The sequence below is a fragment of the Marmota monax genome, unplaced genomic scaffold (genome assembly GCF_021218885.2).
Source record: "Marmota monax isolate L192 unplaced genomic scaffold, Marmota_monax_Labrador192_F-V1.1 WCK01_AAM20220418_F8-fsc00049, whole genome shotgun sequence".
Taxonomy (NCBI): domain Eukaryota; kingdom Metazoa; phylum Chordata; class Mammalia; order Rodentia; family Sciuridae; genus Marmota; species Marmota monax.
This window is the reverse complement of record NW_026694221.1, coordinates 5,800,560-5,820,784: the sequence shown is the minus strand read 5'-3', so window position 1 is coordinate 5,820,784 and position 20,225 is coordinate 5,800,560. Positions and strand designations below refer to the sequence as shown.

Genomic DNA, 20,225 nt, shown 5'->3' with positions numbered 1-20,225 from the left:
TAATTCTGCCTTTCATTACACTTTCCCTTTAGCTTCAAATAAGTAAATAGCTTAAGTAGAAAATTCTCATAGCAGGCACTTTTACATTTCCCTTAATATTTTAGATATAAACCCCAATGAAATACTCAAACATTTAGTTCAGTTTATCAATGAATGCCAGATTTTTTAACAGTATGCAATTAGACCATCTTTAACCATTTTTTCCTATAATGAGAAATAAAAATAAATACAGTAACTTCCAGTATGATTTTATATCATAGGCTTATAAGTTATAGTTTCATCATTCCATTATTATTCCTTTCCTTCACCATTTTACATATCCTATCTTAGCCTGGGGATTTCTGAGCATATATTATTTCACTCTTTGAAGGTTTAAATGCTACATATGGATTTTGTCAGCATTCTTGAACACATTATTTTTATAATGCTTCAAACTGAAAAATTAGAAAATTACTATACTCTGGTCTATCTTATTGTTTAAATAAGAACAATGATAAAAGGTTGGCATCTGAAAGCTTGAATTTAGGATCAGCAAAGTCTTTAACCCACTTTTGTCCTTCAACAGGTATGCAAGGTTTTTAACTTCACTGATTTTTATATCCTATTTTGAAAAAAAAAAACCAACTATTTTAATAAGCTTTCAATAAGATGAGGTATTATATAAATTTATGATGTGCAGCATAAAAATACTAAATAAGTGTGACATTATTAATATAAGTTTCAACAATTTTGGAAAATATAAAATATTAGACAAAGGAATATGTTATTTCCCACCAATAATATGCATATCAGTCCTTGATAATTTTTAACCCTTTGCATTAATACAAAGCAATATACAAAGTCTTAATAAAAATCAATCAACATTTTTAGTGTTCATAATTATAAAAAAAATATTTTTTTTTGAATTCTTCAATGGTGAAAATAAAGAGAGATGTAGATGTGATTGGTTTCTACTTTTTGGTTCCATCCTTGAGAGGCTGTGCAGAATAGTGGTGACTATGGTGAGGTCAGGCTGGGAGTGCATACTTTCACTGTTTTAACAGATCAGACCAGTGGAAAGCTTCAGTCTCTTTAAGTGGATTCTGAGTTTGTTTCATGTCCAATTTGATTCGGTGCTATGCAAGTGGCCAGAACTGAAGAAAAACCTACACATTATTATGAAGGAACAAAGCACGCGAAGAAACATCACAGCCTACAATGTCATTCTACTGACCAAGGCAAATATTTGCAACTATAAGGAAAAGGGTTATATATGAATATTTTGATTTATTTTTCTCTGAGGAAAGGCAGGGCTCCTGAAAGTTTATTTTAATTGTTTCCTAGATGGTATATTATCAATATATCATGAATAATCTTGACTGTGTAAAATTTCTCTAAAAACAAAGGTCCATAAAAATATAGACAATTTGAGGTTACTTTTTCTAGTAAAATGTATGTTTCTCAGATAGATAATGTTTTAAAAATAACTATATTATAACATTGTAGTTTTCATGTTATACTTTGAAAGTTAAAAAGACAGTTAACTGATTGTTAACAAATTGGAAGGTATGTGATAAACTGGTACTTAATATTTCGTAAACAGTAACTTAAGTTCCACCTCATTATATTCGAGATTATTTAAAATACTTCTATCTCTTCTTTCTGGTTAAGCAAAGATAAGGCTAACTGAAAACAGTGGTGAAACATTCTACAAAATGCATATTAAACAGAATGCAGATCATCCACGAACACTCTTGTTTCCTGTTTCTTAATGTATAGTCTCTAAATCATCAGTATCAGCAAATCTCAGAAACTTATTAGAAATGCAGACTGTAAGGACCAATCTTAGGATTTCTGCATGCAAATATGTGTTTTTAAAAGATTTTTAGAAGGTTACATTTTGAAAACCTCTACTGAAGATATCCCTATGACTTAAAAAACTTTAAACACTTTTTTTTTCTTTTTTAAGAGAGTAACTTGAGTTTGGGTATAAAATGTACTAAACATACACAGTATATTAACTATATGTTAAGTTTTATAAAACTTTCATTTGAATTAAGTATAACTAAACACAGGCAAAATGACAATGATCATGAGATGTCACAAGCCGTCCATGGGCTGTTTGGGGAACTATGTTGCGCATTGTAGCCTAGTGAGGTGATAAGTCTGGCATTGGGAACTTGCAATGGCACTCCCCACAGGAATTGACTACTTCTCCCTCAAAAATCACAAATAATTCAAGCCCTACCAAAGATCCCACACAGCACCTGAGATGGGTGTGACCTGAGAAGATGCCAATCAACCTGTTGATTCCTAGACATCAGGAAGCAAGACTCTGCTCTTATTCCTACCTTTGATGTACCCCCTTAAATAGACCACTCAAGCCATCTTTTCTTTGTCTAGTTCCAGCACCCATGTGAACTAGATCTATCAGAGGCTTCGCTTTAGCTTTTATAAATGTATTTCTGCCTATTTATGTTTTGTTATTCACTAATTGAGACTTTTAAGTTTTAGGGTGGCTTATATCCTCCTGGGCTGGAAGAAGAACCCCTCAATGAGATGGTAGCCACTGCCTCTGATAATGAGATCTTTATGGAGTTTGTGATGTTTAATTTTTTTCTAAGAACACCTGCTCTGCAATAAATAAGAATGCTTGTATATTACCAAATATGTTATCTAAATAGAAAAAATTAATAAATTCTTTAACAAGAACTGAATATAGTAATAAAGCTCTCAGTTTCCAAGTCTTTGCCAAATTGTTGCTTAATGTCAATATCCAGACAGTACATTTCCTGTATATCTAACAACAGTACGTGATTATAACAATTTATTGCTTATACGTATCTCCTATGCTTTCATTTCAGTGCCTTCTAATTTCTTTGTTTATACTTATCTCTTATCATAATTACATTTTCTTAAAAGAAAAAGACTATATTTTATTAGCTTTTATAATTCTAGTATCTGCTTTAGTATTGGCAAAATAAAAAAGGGAGATTTACTTAATTACTATATATTAAATACCATGAAAATATATTTAGCAAAATCTATATGATCAGTCATTTTTTAAATTTTAAAACAATGCTTTCTATTTTTGCCTTGACACTAGTGGTTAAAGCATATAACATAATTAAAACAATAATAATAATAATAATAATAATAATAATAATAAATCTGTAGTTGAGGTGTACATAAGACATAGCATTAAAAAAAAAAAGATGTGAAATACCAGGAAAAAGAGAATTAAGCATAAAAAATATCTAGAATTACTGTATGTTTTTGGAATTACATTTTATTTATTATGTTAATTATTATCATAAAAACTTGTACACACAATTCACTGAACATTCATATCTAATAACCACTTCATGTTATTCTTTGTGTGTGTGTTTTAATAAAACATGAACAGAGGATTTAAAATCCTTTTTTGTGAACTTAATTTTTTTAAGTTTATATATATAAATACATAAATAAGTTCATATATAAAAATATGTAAATACCATTTTCTTTTTCTTTAAGGTACCTTTTGACTCTTATTTTTAATAACTTAAAAATCACAAATAATTCATAAAAAAGTTTAGGAAAGTTACAGTACAACTGACCCACATAAACTTAAATTTAGTCTTCTCATTAATAGTAACAAAACTGCTATGATTTGGGTATGGGATGTCCTATAAAAGCTCCTGTATTTATACAGGAATGTTCAGATATGACATGATCAGAGAATGAAAGCTTTAACTTAATCATTGGATTTATCCACTTGATGTACTAATAACTTCAAAGGAATTCTGTATTATGTGGTAATTGTAGACAGGAGGTGGGTGACTAGAGGAAACAGGCCACTGGGCATGTGCTTTTGGGAATTATCTTGTCCCCCTGACTCCTCCCTGACTTTTGTGTTTTCCATGCGCTGATTATGTCTCCTCTTCCTAGGCCCTTTCACCATGATTTTCTTCTGCCTCATCTCAGGCCCAAAGCAATGAGGGTGGCAAATCATATACTGAGATCTCTAGCAACATAAGCTAAAATAAACTTTACCTTCTTTAAGTTGTTCTTGTTCAGTATTTTGGTCACACCAATAACCAACACAATGACTATGAATAAATTATTTTTCAGAGTCCCAGTTTCCACATCAGCTAAAATCCTGCTCAAAACATTTAATGTTCTTAAAAAAAGTAATAATTATAAGGTACTGGGAACAAATAACGACTCATTCAGTAGCAGCTTTTAGTTTTGTTTATCCTACTTAATTTAGACAATGGTGAGCATTTATGTTTATGATGACACACTTAAACTTTTAACGTGAATAAATTCTTTCTCTTTGCATAAGAGCTTATATTTCACTGAGTTCAGTGACACACACCCAAATGCCTGTAGTCTAGCTATGACAAAGGCTGAAGCCAGGAGATCACTTGAGGTCAGCAACATAGGCAACATAGTTAGACCCTCTCACTTTAAAATAATAATAATAATAATCAAGAAATAACTCTTATCTTCTTATAAAACTTCAAACTTAAGAAAAATAGGTATTATGAGAACCAAGAGTTTTTCTATGGTATTGACAAATAACTCTATAAAATATGGATAACTTTTATAGATAAGAAAACTGAGTGAGTATTGAACAAGCAGGTAATTAATTTAAGTAAGGAAAATATGATTTTACATTTTTATCATACTTATTCTTGGTTTTATCATACTTATCCTGAAAATGAAATAGAACCTCTGCCAGTAGCACCTTTAAGAACTGATTGTAATTCCACTTTTATTTCAGTACAAGTATGTTTGGGTCAAAGAGAAGGAATATCTTTCCCTCAATTTTGTCTAGAAATGAATTCCTTTTACATTTGGTAAAAAAAAATATATAAAATTTATTAAAACAGTGAACATACATACATTAAGAATACTGATTTTAATTATTAGCTCATAGCCTCTTGGGTCTTACCTCCACCACAGGAAAGCAAGTGGAAAGAGTTATATTTGCGATTTTATAGTGAAATACTAATTGACACCAGGCCCCAAGTCACAGTATTAAGGAATCTGCTAATGAAGCCCCTGTGGTCCTGCATGGAGCACCTTTCTATGTACCAAGTGTATTATTGTCAAGATTTTGCAATCATGAGGGAAATAAGTAATAAAGATATTTTATGGAATACTCTCATTTAGCTTTCATGATAATGCTATTTTTATATGCTTAAAACTTTTCACCAAACTTTAATAGCTGCTACAAAATGAAAATATTTTTCCTCACTCGAACTCAATTCCAAGAAAAAAATTCCTTCTTTCCTCACACCTTCCCTCTTTCCTTTCTTTCATTCTCCTCTATCTTTTTTCTCTCTCAGACATATACAATGTTCACAACCAATGTATCTTCACAATACTAGATTAAGCCATAATTCATAATGAAGTTTAATAAATTTGTTTATGGATTAAGATTCTTTTTTCAGTAATTTCTTGAGAGAAGAACTTTTAGGATAATTTTTTAAGAGAGAGAGAGAGAGAGAGAATTTTTTAATATTTATTTTTTAGTTATTGGCGGACACACAACATCTTTGTTTGTATGTGGTGCTGAGGATCGAATCGGGGCCGCACACATGCCAGGGGAGCGTGCTACTGCTTGAGCCACATCCCTAGCCCAAGGATAAATTTAATACTTATAAAAACCTTATCAATTGGAAGGGAAAAGATGACAAAATATAAAGTGTGGGGACAAAAAATGCTAAAATTAATATATATTAAATTTCATATGAATTGGCTAATAATATACTAGGCATCTAAGGAAAAACAGAACAAAGGAAAGGACAAACTTGTAAGTTTAATCCCACTTCCTGTTGGGTCAGGAAAATTCTAATATTTTAGAGACATATGATAGACACTGATAAATCACTCTTGTCAAACACTCAAATTAATGTATTCTGATGATACTGAGTAAGAAATTATTTGCATATAAAATGTTTCTGATTTGTCTAGGAGCAACTCATTTTCTATTCTGATTTCACAGCCTAAGGCACTGATGGAGCCTGGGGGGATTTAAAATAGTAATTGCAATAAAGAGAGCAACAGAGTACCAAGAAACAGAACAGAGTGGATCACTACATCTAAGGGTAGAATGTAATTTCCATGAGCACTAACAGCTAAAAAGGAGGACTAAACTTACAATTAGATGACCACACTGTAGTATAGAATCAAAAATAATAGTTAAAGAAATGATTAAAAACAGATTTACTAATTGTGTCATTTTTCTCTGGATTAAAACTTGTTCTCTCCTTTTAAGACTCAATGGTGACAGCAGTCCCTGGTATTTATAATTCGAATGATCATCACAGACCACAGGTTTTCCAACACTATCCAATTCCATGGTTAATTGTGTCACTCTGCAGAGGTCTACACAGGGAGATCTACAGATGGCCAATGAATTCTCCTTCCAACAATCAGTGGAATTCTTCACACCCACAAATACGAATTGCTCATCTAGAACTGTTCACTTTCCCATTTTCTGACAGGGGCATTGATGAATGGAGTCAGTGATGATTGTGGATATTGATTTTCTACCAGCACCAACTCTTTTCTCTTGACAATAAGTTAGAAGATCATTACCGTGCCCTGATGCATGAATTGTACTGGAACATAGAAGGCCACTTGAAGGCATTTGATGTTCAGAATTCCTAAAGCAATTACTACAGCAATAAAAACCAGTGAACATCCACAGAAAAGGCATGCATTAAAGAAAACTTTTTATCCTACTCCTTAAACTTTAGCTTAACAATAGAGACTATGGTCACACAACTCCTGGTGCATATTGAATACTCAAATGTTCACTGAATATATAAATGGATGGACAAAGAAGAAAGGAATGAAACAGGTATCAAGGTGAAAAAAATGTGAAGAAATTAAGTAACTGCTTCAAATTCACATAAATGTTAAATATGGAGGATGGAACATATATGTCTCAGACAGATTACATGCGCTTTTCCAGGACACCATGTTCTATCCCTAAAGAAGATAACAGAGTCATCTACAAAATAACAAAATAAAACTAAATCCACTTAAGTTCAGTATGATTATATTAAGAACACAGAGTAAGAATCCAAGTGCATGGAATGTGCTCAAGATTCTCTTTCTCACACAAGCATTCAGAATAAATAGTTTTAGCATTGATATTCTTGCCATGTTTGTGTAGCACCTGGAGAAAAAGGGAGGAGACATTCCTCTGGGTATTGCAAAAGGTTTTACGCATTTCAACAAATATTTTTAATCCTCCTGGAAAAAAAAATTGCAAAATAGAGCATGAATTTCTTGGATTTGGTATGCTGGTGACATTGTATATTTAGGATAGGAATTTAGTTGATTGTGGAGTAAATAATAATTGCCCTGATCAAGTGGTAATAAAAATCATAAAAATGTTGGAATTTTTCTTATTTTTTAAAGGATGACTATTGCATGTACCTCCCTTTTCTTCCTAATTTGGGTTAGAAAAAGCATTCTGTAGGAAAAAAAAACTGATTTTGTTTAGGAATTTTAATTCATATAAAATAGATTCTTTTCTCTTTGACATATGTTGCTGAACTTAGTCCAACTAATTAACCCTTTGTAACACCCTATATTAAGCTTTGCTGTACTACCTAAGAGGAAAGAAATGAGCATATTAACAACTTTGGCGTCTTCTATTTTGGTTCTAATTTTCATAGAATACAATCATAATATTGTAATACTTTTGACCTTTTTAAGTATAATTATTTTGGTATATTTATACCAATACCATTATTCATTTAAATTGATTTTCACTTTCATATAAATAAATAAATAATAACAAGAATTATATTCAAGATTCCAGATAACCATCTCACTTGGAATCAAAATAAGTAACTCCAAATAAATCAATGATGCTGAATAAAAAAATACATAGAATTTCCTGTACCCACAAAGCACAGAGTCCCAATTTTGTTTCTTTACTGATAACATTTTCATTTCTGAACATATTTTTATTATCAAGATTTGAAACCTTGGCTCATTTTGGCATATTGACCAAATATGCCCAATTCATAGATTCAGGTATATGAATTATTATTACACACATTTTTCCTAGCCATGGGCAGATTCACTGGTGTGGGCAAGTGAGAAAACATGTGTTTCAATTAAAATAAGTACCAAATAAGCAGGACTTAAATTTACTTTCATATTTGTATTTCTGCAATGAAGTGATGTTTAGATTTATTTGTTTACTTTTAAAATTCACAACGTGTGGATAATGTTTCTAAGATGTTAAAGATTTTCTTCAACTCCAATATTAATCATTTTTAAAAGAAAATAATTTATAACAAACATAGAAGGTGACCAAGTCTAAACCCATATGTTATGATACAGTATCAGTGAAAAAGAACATGAAAAAAAATTAAATTGACAATATGTGAAATAGATTATTAATAACTGGTTGTTCTCTCCTTCCATGTTGCAATTACTGACAAAGCCAGAAAACATAAGCACAAGAAGGGAGAATCTGTGCTCCATGTCAAAAAGGGGATGATGGTTTATTTCAAAGGAAAATCCAAAAGATTTCAAGTAAACTTAAGATTGCTGTCAATATACATGATTACAATAAAATACCCTACACAAAGGAGAGAGAGGTTGATTAGCATAGCCAAAGCCAACAGATGTGCTCTATCTCAAGATTCCTCCAATCAAGCATAAGAAAGATAAAGTGCTTGGCTGCCAGGCAATATTTTAAACAAAAGAAATCTACCTGAACCATTTGTTTGCCAAATCCTATTGGGTACTCAAAGCTTAGCAGAGCTGCCCACTCAGGCACTGATTTACTTTTACCATCATAAAACTTTTCATTTGCTTCCTCCTAAAGTAATTGATGAGTCATTTTTTGCTTGACTCTTTCTTTAATAAAATGAAGAACCATAAAAGAACTTTATAAAAAGCCTTTGGACATTATTACTTACCCTTCTCTAGTCCAGATTTGTTAAATATAACTATGTTTACTACTTTTGATATTGAAAACTTTTCAATTTAACAAAAACATTCTAATAGATTTTCAGGTAGTCATTAAAAAAGAGTTAATTAGGGAGTGTAACTGTCATGTCTTTTCAGCATATGTGTTTTTAGATTCTTTTCATGTTAATTCATTAGAAATGTTAAAGGGCCAATAGAAAAGAGAATTATGGGCATTTTAAAGGGAATGCTTATCTATTACACTTCATTCTAAAACAGTTCAAAGTAAATTAAAATTTTAAGATGAGATATTGTGAATAATCAGAAAATTTTTACATTTAACTTGTTCCAATGAGTTATTTTTATAAACATTTACATTAAAATGAGTATCAGCTTTTCAAATATAATTATTTAGTCTTTAGAAGATAAACCAAAACCATAATCCATTTTGTGTGCTGTGTACTATATTAGACACAATTGCAAAATAAGATGAAAGTTTAGGTTTAATTTATTATTTATTCTGCTTTTAGCAGGATTGCTTTGTCACTATCCTGCTTTTCTACATTCCTTTCAACTCATTGAGTATTAAAAGTATTCCTCCTCTGATAAAATTATTCTAATACTAAGCTATGAATACCAAGTTCTGATCAGAGTGTAAATTCAAATTGAACTGTATGTTTTTAGTTATTTATATTTTAAAAATCTTTTATATCTCCAGTGACCTTGAATCTCTGCTTTATATTTGTACATTAAAGGTGTAAATGTTCATTTCCATTTTTATGTATTGCTGAAAGCTGTACTTTGCACTAGATAAATAAGTGCAATCCTGTTTCCCACTCAGATCTTTCTTAGACCTCTGGATTAAGAAAAAATGAAGATACCTCAGAGGATCAGAAAGTAATAGGCAACAAGAGGAAAATTGAATCACAGAAATATAGTAGCTATTCCTTTTTGAACCTTACAGAGTAATAGGGTTTATATAAACATAAGCTAAACGGACCATTTTATATCCCTCTGAGACTTTCTGGGAAGCCAAACTCATAAGAGTCATACTTCACTAGCAACGGCACAACATATCTTCTTCCAAGTACTTAGTCAGTTTTCATAGAAAAAGTCAGTATTTTAAATGGCATCCTTAAGAGAGTAAGCCAGAACATTTATTTTCTGAAAGAGATAAATTTTGAACAGTAAATGATGCAGAAACTTTTGTTTTTAGTAAGTCATATTTATTTCATAGCAGTTCTACAAATTCTGTGTCCAGAACCTCAGTCTTAAAAATGATTCCTCTCTAATTGTTTCTGTAAGAATTTGGTATACTTATGTGAAAATTTTTGTTGTTCATTCAATCCCCAATGTGCTTTGATACTATAACTGTACATAATTAGCAACATGTCTGAGAGATCTAGCTAAGCAACATGTTAATTTTGCTTGGAGACAGTCTTCTATCTTGCACATTTATTTTTACAAATTTGTAACTGAGTTTCCCCATGTGATTTTATGTCAACTATTCTTTTACAATGAGTAGTCTATATGAACATTGCTTTTTTAAAATGTTGAAAGTTGTTTCCTTTATTGTCGGCTTTTATGCCTCAATATACATATTTGTATGTCAGTATAAATCAGCATGATTCAGCTCAGCCGTTGCATACACACACACATTACATACACACACAATCGGAATTTTTATGTATTTTTTTTTTCTTGGCACACACACCTTAAAAATGTTTATTTAGCATTTATTCACATTCATTTAAAATTACCAGGTAATGAGCATTTCTTATTAAGTTAGTTGAAAGTTAAATTGAACATGTTTTATGAATTAATAATATTCAAAGATTTAAAAGCTTAATCTACATCAATAAATTACTACTTTGAGTTCATAACATGTTTCAGAGCCATAATTATAAATAAAAACTTTTATTCTGTACCGCTAGTGCTATACCAAACAACAGATTAATCTGAATATAATATTCATAATACTCTGGATACTTTAAATCATTAACTTATAAACATCTTCACTATGAATTTAAAAGGATATGTGTTAAATAAAGACAAATAATCTCTAAATTCTGAATGAATATGGGCTATCAAATATATATTAGGTAAGGATTGCAAATAAATTTTGGTATAAAATTGTACTCTGAAATTTTAAGAGATATTTCAGATTTTTCAGAGATTATAATATATAATTATACATTTAGTTGTAAAGTAAGTGCAAATTTTTCATATGCATTGAAAATTATTAAGTATAATAATGCAGTCTATTTCATATTTTCTATTTTGTTAGATTATAAATTTAACAGTAATAAGATTGCAATTATGAAGGAATTTAAGATTATTTTTATAATGAATAGAGAAAAGCAGTTCTAACTTAAATATGTGTTTGTATGTTTTTAGTTTTTCATTTGAAGTGCAAATATTACATCTTTTTGATAATACTATTTTCATATGAGGTATCTAATGAAGGGTACATATTGAGTCATAAAGAAGGAAAGAAAGAAGCAGTAAATAAACGTGTGTTCAACTTATGCACACAGTTTTGAATATAATATCTGGATACTTCAAAATTGTATAATAGCAAATATTGATATACATCATGAATTTATGGACAAAGGAATACATTAAAACATAAATAGACATTTCAACGTTTAGGATAGAAATAACATTTTTCAAATTGCTTTCTTACAGAAAAAAAAATAATGAATTTATTTAAATAATGAGCTTTGTACGACATCTTACTATGATTTTAATTGCAAATAATAATGTATTAATATTTAGGAAAACAGACTGAGTATGGTGGTGTGTCTAAAAGTTCATCCTGTCCTCAAAGTATATATGTATATATATATTGGTTCATCTCAGCATCTCTGCTCTAATGTTAATTATTATAAATAATTTAATACAGAACCCAAAATGCCCCAAATGTTTTCATGCATTTTAATTTCAGATTATAAAATGGTTTCTTCTAGTCAACTAAACTGATTCTCTGACACTAAATTAATAGTTATCAAAAAGGTCAAGTTATCTGATTTCAGTTTCTATGAATTTATCTCATCAAACGTGTTGTTACCCACTAATCTCAAGCCTATGTAGTACAAAATATTTATAAAGCATTCTGCTTAAGAAAGTGCTATTTTGTCTTGAGAAATGAAAGAGATCTAAACAACTTTTTTTCTAAAAAAGTTTTTTTTTTAATTTTTTATATCAAAACTTCTTTCATATCTTATTATATAGAAAAAAATATTTCACTTAAGATATCTATTTTTAAAATACTTGCTTGAATTAGCAGATCTGAAACAAAAATTTATAAATGTATTCTTGTTGACTTGCCATGAATAGTTGTTACAATTTTTAAGTTTAAAGTTTTTTTTAATTTGAAATATTTAAATCTGCTTGAAACTATACATGTATATAGTTAAGTGTTCAAAAATATTAAGCCCAACAGCCAGATAAAGGATTATTAAATAAATTTTCAACTCATCAAAATGTTAAAGGTAAAATTGATCATATTTCAGAAATGTCCAAAGCAAAAGTCTGAATCTGTTTAAAAGATTATACTTCTGTAAGAAGATAAGTTTTTGTAGATGTTTCAGTATTCTAGGGCCAGATATCTCAATTTGCAGAATACTTCTCTAATCAGCATAACCAATAAATGGAGAATGGCAGCTAAACTATGAAGATAAAATATTTCAATAAATTTAATAGACTTATATTGTTAAGAAAATAAAATTCCATTATTTAATTTAAATTAATTCTAAATTTGCTAGCATTTTCTAATAAAGTAAAGAAGTGGTTCTAGAATATTCTGATACCATTTAGTGTGCTAATGAATGAACACATGAAACAAAGCAAACATCCTTCCTTGTTTTGGACATGTTATAGTTTTTCTTACTCTATTGGTGTAATGATTAGGACTGGCTGTAAACTTTATTGTTTGAACCCTAATTAAAGCTAAAGTTTAATGTTACAAAAGCTTTTAAAACGTATCATAAAAGTTTGTTAAATTATGTATTTAGCTAAATGAAAATTGCCAAGGAAATGATAAAAGTAGACGTGTTTCAGAACAAAGTCAACATGATGAAAAGCTAGTTTTCTAACACATTCAAGCTACTACTCCACATGAATGTAGTGACTCAAGAATTTGGCTGAGTGACAAACAGCTTGATAACAGTAAATGGTGCCAAAAGAAATCATAAACTACATGGCACTATAGAAGGAAATCATTCTTACTTTAAAAATTGAATATTAAGTTTTTGTATAAAAGATAACAATCATTTGGTGAGGCATTGATGTTTATCTTTAAAGAACTAATAAAGAAAAATAAAGCATTTTGTGTATAGAATTACATTTTAGTCCAATCTAAAACCTAGAGACTCCTTAAGTATTTCAATAAATCTACCTAAAGGTGATTATATTTAACATTACAGAAACATTTTTTAACAGGATAGAAAGATAACCTACATATTAAGACCATATTGTATAACATATTCAAGGACTTACATAAATCGCTCTCTGAGCTGAGATTCACCAAATGGTCATAAAATGGGTTCCAAAATGGCATAAAGTCAGGAAAAATAAAATACCATTTACAAGTACATTACTCTTTAGGATTCCCTGAAAAAAATGCAAATGCTTTTCTGGTTTGAGTTCTCCTCCTGTTGTTTATATAAATGCAGAGTAATAAAATCCTTGGTTAAAGTTGAAATCCCCTATAAAAAAAGATGTATCATAAAGAACCTGAATTTTAGGATCAGGTGAATCTGAGACAAAATCTCAGCTCTTCCCTTAAATAATTTACTTAATACCTATAAGTAAGTTTCTATACCGGTATAATTGGAAAAAATAAAATTGGAAAAAATTTTATGAATTTATTCATATATATTTGCAAGTTTACTGTTCTTTCTGATACGTTAAGTTCAGGAGATGTGTCAGTGAACAAAGTAAAGAATCTGTCCTTATGTTAGTGGAGGTGCAAAGATAGTAAAAATTAAATGAATTAACAAAGAAATATCAAATGCAGAATTGGAGATCTCTTTAAGGAACTGGCCTTTGGAAAGAGGCCTAACTGAAGAAGAGGCTATGGTTTAGGGAAAGAAAGAAAGAAAGAGAGAGAGAGAGAGAGAGAGAGAGAGAGAGAGAGAGAGAGAGAGAGGGAAGGAAGGAAGGAGAAAGGAAAGGAAAGGAAGGAAGGAAGGAAGGAAGGAAGGAAGGAAGGAAGGAAGGAAGGAAGGAAGAAAGAAAGAAAGAAAGAAAGAAAGAAAGAAAGAAAGAGAAAAGAAAAGAAGAAGGAAGGAAGGAAGGAAAGAAGGAAGGAAGGAAGGAAGGAAGGGACGGATGGAAATAAAACCACAGATGCTAGATTTGTTAAAACAACCAGCTTTGGGTTCAGCAGAGCAATTCAAAAGGTGGCGTAAATTCAATAACATCACCCAAAGATATCCACATCCTCATCCCTAAAGTTCGCTGATGTGATTAACCTAAGAATAGGGAATTTTCTTAAACCATAAAGATGAAACACATTTAAATTCACATGTGCCTTTATAATGGAGGCAGAAGGGTGTTTGACTACAAAGTATATGAAGGAAAAGACTGAAGTGATTCAAATAAGTTATCCCTAGCTAAAGATACAAGGAGTAAGAAAAGCAAGTCAGTAGAATCTTCCGTAGGAAGGAACAAACCCTGCTGACACCCTTACCTTAGTCCATTAAAAGTGATTTTAGATTTCTAGATTTCTGAACTGAAAGATAACTTTGTGTTGATTTAAATGTTTGGTAATTTGTTGGAGCAGTCAACAAATTGTCAACAAATACACATGGAAATGCTAGAAAATGAGTTCATAGAGGTTGCAGGGACTGAATCATATGAACCACTGTAGAAGAAAACTAGTAAAAGCAGTGACTATCAGAAGCTCTAGGGAGCAGATGATGGTGAATCCGATCTGGTAGTGGTGGTTGATGTGATGGAAAGTTTCAAACATTAGCTTTATTTTTAAGGTGAAGCTGATAGAACTTGTAGATGTTGAGGATGCATGGAGTGTAGAACAAAGTCATCTGCAAACCTGGAGCAACTGGTGATTGTGCACTATTCATGAGAGATGGCTAACCTAGTGAAAAGGGAATCATAAAACCATATTTGGTCCATGTTCAATTCTAAGCAGCAGAGTTGTTGTAAATATGATCTATTGTATAGCAGTAAATCACTTAAAGAGAATATTCAGGGAGAATAAGGTGATAGTCCTCTGTGCACCTAAATTCATGAGTTAGTTAGAGGCACATAATAAAGGTCAGAAGATAAGCTTTCCCAATTATTACATGTATTAATGAAAACAACAATCTATTTTTTATCTTATTATGGAATATAAAAATAGATCTTATCTTCTTTCTATCCAATTTCTTTACAGATAAAATAAAAACATTCATTTAAGAACTTAAATTCAAACTGACATCTTAAGTAAGGTCTGAGGAAAATACTGGCCAATAAAATAAAAGAAACATGAAATGTTAAGTTTAGAACATAGCATAGTTTGGCATTTTAAAAGTTCTAATGTGATAGTGCTTTGATCTTAAAGTCAAAATAATTTAAAAATTTCACTGATGTAACCATTTTGGAAGAGAAATATAAACATAGCACTACCAAAATGAAAGTATTAAAAAATACCAATGACAGTAAACACTTCTGTCAACAGAACCAATCTGAGTTTATCTCCAATTATCAAAAGTACACACTTTTCTTACCAATATGCATCTCTCCCCTAATTGTGTTACTCAATTTATTTTCAAGGTAAAACTGTGGACATCTATGAACAATACTGCCTATCATAAATCATCCAAGAAAAACACTGTTTTTAAAAGTCTATCAGATAGCATATGCAATGTTTTAGAACAGTAGAACAAAGTGAAACTAATTTAAATGCCCATAAATCACTACTTGTCTTAGTAAATATTAATATATTATACTAACAAGTGAAGAAGAGTGCAGAGAGTCAGAAAGAAGATACAAAACAGCAAAAGCATTATAAAAGAAAATTCAAATAACTTATTGAACATAATGTGTAGATCCAGAACGACTGCTTCTTAAATTTTTTATTTGGTCTTACACCAATATTAATAACAATTTGGAGAGAAAAAAATCATGTTCCTTTAGTATACACATAAGTAGTATGTCAGTAGTGTTAAAGGAATAGCTGTGAGACACCCATATTCAATAAAGATGTTTGCTGTTAGGTTTTATAAACAGTCATATGAAGATATCTATAGATAAGGGCATTATTAAAAGTGATAGAAAAAATCCTGAATTAAAAGATTACAAACTATAAGATTCTATTATACTACATCTGGAAAAGGCAAAAATGTGTGGGCAGAAATAGAAGGTCAGTGGTTACCATGGGCTAACTTGTGACTAAGAAGGGTTTAACTACAAGGACAAAAGGGAAGTATTGAGGATGATGGAAATTTTTCATAGCTTAATTGTAGTGGTAGTTTCACAGCTGTATATGTTTGTCAAATACACATGGATTCACTGAAAAGGGTAAGTCTTACCATATGTAAATTATACTTTAATTGATCTGAAGTGAAATAAAAAGATATCCTTTTGAGAATGTCAAAAAACAACTGTAGATTTTTTTTTTTAGAATTATGTGGGTCTATGATTTATTTTAAAATCATAAGTTTTCAGCCTATTTTTAACTCATCAAATCATTATTCAGAAATTCAAAGTTTATATTCAAAATAGCTGATTTTCATTCAACCCTAAGGCTAATGCATATAAAAATTATATAAAAGAAAGGGAGACTATTCCAACTTTTTATTACCTTTGGTTTTGAGTCTGTTGATAGGAAAGCTAAACAAACGAACAGCAAATTGGCCTTGCCAAGCTATAAATATTACAAAAACATCAATAAAACCTTAACATAAATAAAGCCAGAAAAAAATGCTTGCAGCTAGAGAAAAAAATATATGCAATATGAAATTCTGCTCCTCAGTGGCTAAAGGCATCCATTTAAGATAGAAATTTAACAATGGAGGCAAGACTCTACATGAAGGGAGATGAACACTGGCTGATTAAACAGGGAGCTCATAGCTTGACAACTGCTCAAAGTCTAACTTGACTTGAAAAGGCTGCAGGCTACTTCATCTGAGGCAATCTGGCTGGTTTGTCAATGGTCATTAACTCTCCTTCATCATGAGATACTCCAAAAAGGAGACAGCCACACTGAATAACTGAATATATCTTTATAAACATCTTCTCAGAGTTCCTAAGGTTAAGTAATAAATATATTCTAATTAACTACAATATCAGCAAAAGACACAATATTAATATACTTAAACCTATAAGTAAGTATATATGTATAATCAGAGGTATTATTAAAAATGACCAAGAGATTAAGTAATTACCTAAGATCTAGTAGGAATTAAAATCAAGTCCTGTATCCTAATTGTAGGTGTCCATACAGGAAAATCACTAATTCTCTTCTATGAACTCCAAAATGTATGAATTTTACATATTTCAACTTACCCATGCCAGTAAATATATAAACTAACTCATGATATCTTAAATGAATGGTTCAGCAATTTACTGTTTCACAATTGCAAAAATAATTTAATATATTTTTTTCTTGGGTCTGGCAAGAAAATGGGAAGATGAATTAAAGATGATTAGCATACACACACAGAGCTAGATAATATTTAATTTTTGTTGAATTTCATCTTTTTAAATTACAATTTCCACAAATTTTGTGCCTGGGGCATGAGTACCAAAGTGAAAATATTAATAGAAAGCACATAAAATAGAAACAGCTGTAGCTATTAAATAAGTAAGGTCCCTTAGGAAAAGTCAATACACAGAAATATAAGCTCATCCCCTGGTTTGCTACAAGCTGACTCTGGGAATCTAAAGGGGAATATAAGTTATAGAGACTCAGCCTCGTGGTTGGATGCCCTCTACAAATGAGGCTATTAATTCTTGGGCTGGAGTGTCTCCTTCTGTCTTACAGATTTTTAATGCATGTTAGGTTGATGACCCAAAATGTGTATTATTATTATTCCTTTTGGCTAGTGTGCAGCATTTTGCATTTTTTGAAACACATCTATGACCTCTTTTTGTTTCAAGCTTAAAAAAAAAGTACTCTTTAAAATGGTATGAAGCATGACACATAGCTTTAGGACAACAATATTTCCTTGAAATTAAGCTGCACTAAGCAAGCATCATGTTCCTTGTCTTTTATATTCCAAATTTCTACAAGGGAATTCCAAAATGGTAACAAGCTGTGACAAGCATCCTAATTGTTGCTCCCCACTTGTGTTTGTTAGCTGCCATGAGGAAGGATCTCTAAGACAGGAAGATAAAACGAATAGGAACATTGATATCAAACCTGGATATCACATTGGTGTCAGATCAAAGCTGAGACAGTTAAACAACAGAACAGTATAATCTTTGGTTAACCTCTATTTGATTTTCATAAATGGAATTTCATCTGACGCATCAAATTGAAACTGAGATTGCGAAGTGAACTTGTATATTAAGATGTGTCCAAATCAATTGTTGTCATGAGTTACTGGCTTTTAATCTCGGCTTTTACGACATGAGTCAACACATGATTAAACTGGGTTATAATTAGTGGGAAAATTTTTGAGTGTAGATTTTTCCTTCATATGAGACATGCCCAGAGCACATAGGAAAACATTGCTATAAGATAAGCAGCAAGTAAGGGCAAGTGAGTAATGTAATATGCATTCAGTGGTAAAAACAAAGCATCAAAGATCTATGTAATTCCTTGTATGCCACTTTACAAATACATCGTTTTATCACAAAAGATGTGTGTGCTTTGGGTCCAGACCAAATCACATAAGTCAACTACAATTTTCAAAATTAAAGGATAACTTATCAATAATTCAAAAGAAAATTCTCTCTGACAAAATTACAGTACAAAGGGAGCAAAGAAGTCTGAGAGGAACAAAATTTAACTCAAGATACAAATTTTTTTTCTTTAAAGATTATAGTTAAAATTTGTATTGTCTGATTATTTTCAATAAAACTAGAACTTTTATAAAACTTATGAAATATAAAAATTTTTATACAGAGTTCAGTTTCCCATATTAGAAGGTAATAACTTAAACAAAATTATATCCTTGAATTCAATGAAGTTTCTAGCAAATTAAAACTACATTAATAATTCACCACACTCCAATCAGAATGGCAATTATCAAGAATACAAGTAACAATAAATGTTGGCAAGGATGTGGGGATAAAGGTACACTCATACATTGTTGGTGGGACTGCAGATTGGTGCAACCACTCTGGAAAGCAGTATGGAGATTCCTCAGAAAACTTGGAATGGAACCACCATTTGATGCAGCTATTCCACTCCTCCATATATTAAAAGCAACATACTACAGTGACACAGCCATATTGATGTTTACAGCAGCTCAGTTTACAATGGTTAACCTATGGAGCCAACCTAGTGCCCTTCATCAGATGAATGGATGAAGAAAGTGTGGTATGTATACATAATGGAGTATTACCCAGCCATAAAGTAAAAGGACTATGCTATTTGGATCTGGAGACAATCACGCTAAATGAAATAAGCCAGTTCCATAAAACCAATGATTGAATGTTTTCACTGATATGTGGAGGCTAACATACAATAAGCAGAGAAAGAGGAAGAATATATATTCAGTAGATTAGACAAAGAGGAATGAATGGAAGAGAAGGGAATAGAAAAAGGAAAGACAGTGGAATAAATCCAAAATAATTTTCTGATGTACACATATGACTATACCATAGTGAATCCCACCATCATGTACATCCATAAGAATGGGGTTCTAATTATGATAGATACATTACATGCTTATATAATTATATCCCAGTGGATTCTACTATCATGTATAACTAATAAGAAACTATAAAAAATAAATAAATAAAACTACTTCCTCTCATGAAAATGGGAGAAAATATATTTTTTCCTTTGGGTAAGGATAAGTAACAAACACAGATGGCCTGTAATTTTTCTCACCCCAGTTTTAAAAGTTCAGGTTTGTGTTGCTGCTGCTGCTGGTGGTGGTAGTGACAGTGGTAGTAGTGGTAGTGGTGGTGGTGGTGGTGGTGTATGTGTGCAGTTGAGCACAATGCCTATGCCCCCGTACAATAACCTTGAATAAAGATGTCTTTACTAGTTAAAGATAAATAAGTGAAATGAAATAAAATACATTTAAGAAATGTAAATACTTGTATGCCACTTTACTAAATTATACTTTTCTTTATAATAAATTATAATCATTAATATGTTTCTGATATTTATAGAAAATCAAATTTATATT

At 30.8% G+C, this 20,225-nt stretch overlaps 1 protein-coding gene across 6 annotated transcripts in view; it reads right to left on the bottom strand.

Annotated features, from left to right (window-relative positions):
* The window catches only part of Pcdh9 (protocadherin 9), an 874,581-nt gene that overhangs the window by 475,892 nt on the left and 378,464 nt on the right, over nt 1–20,225 (bottom strand). The gene's annotated exons all lie outside the window — the stretch shown is intronic.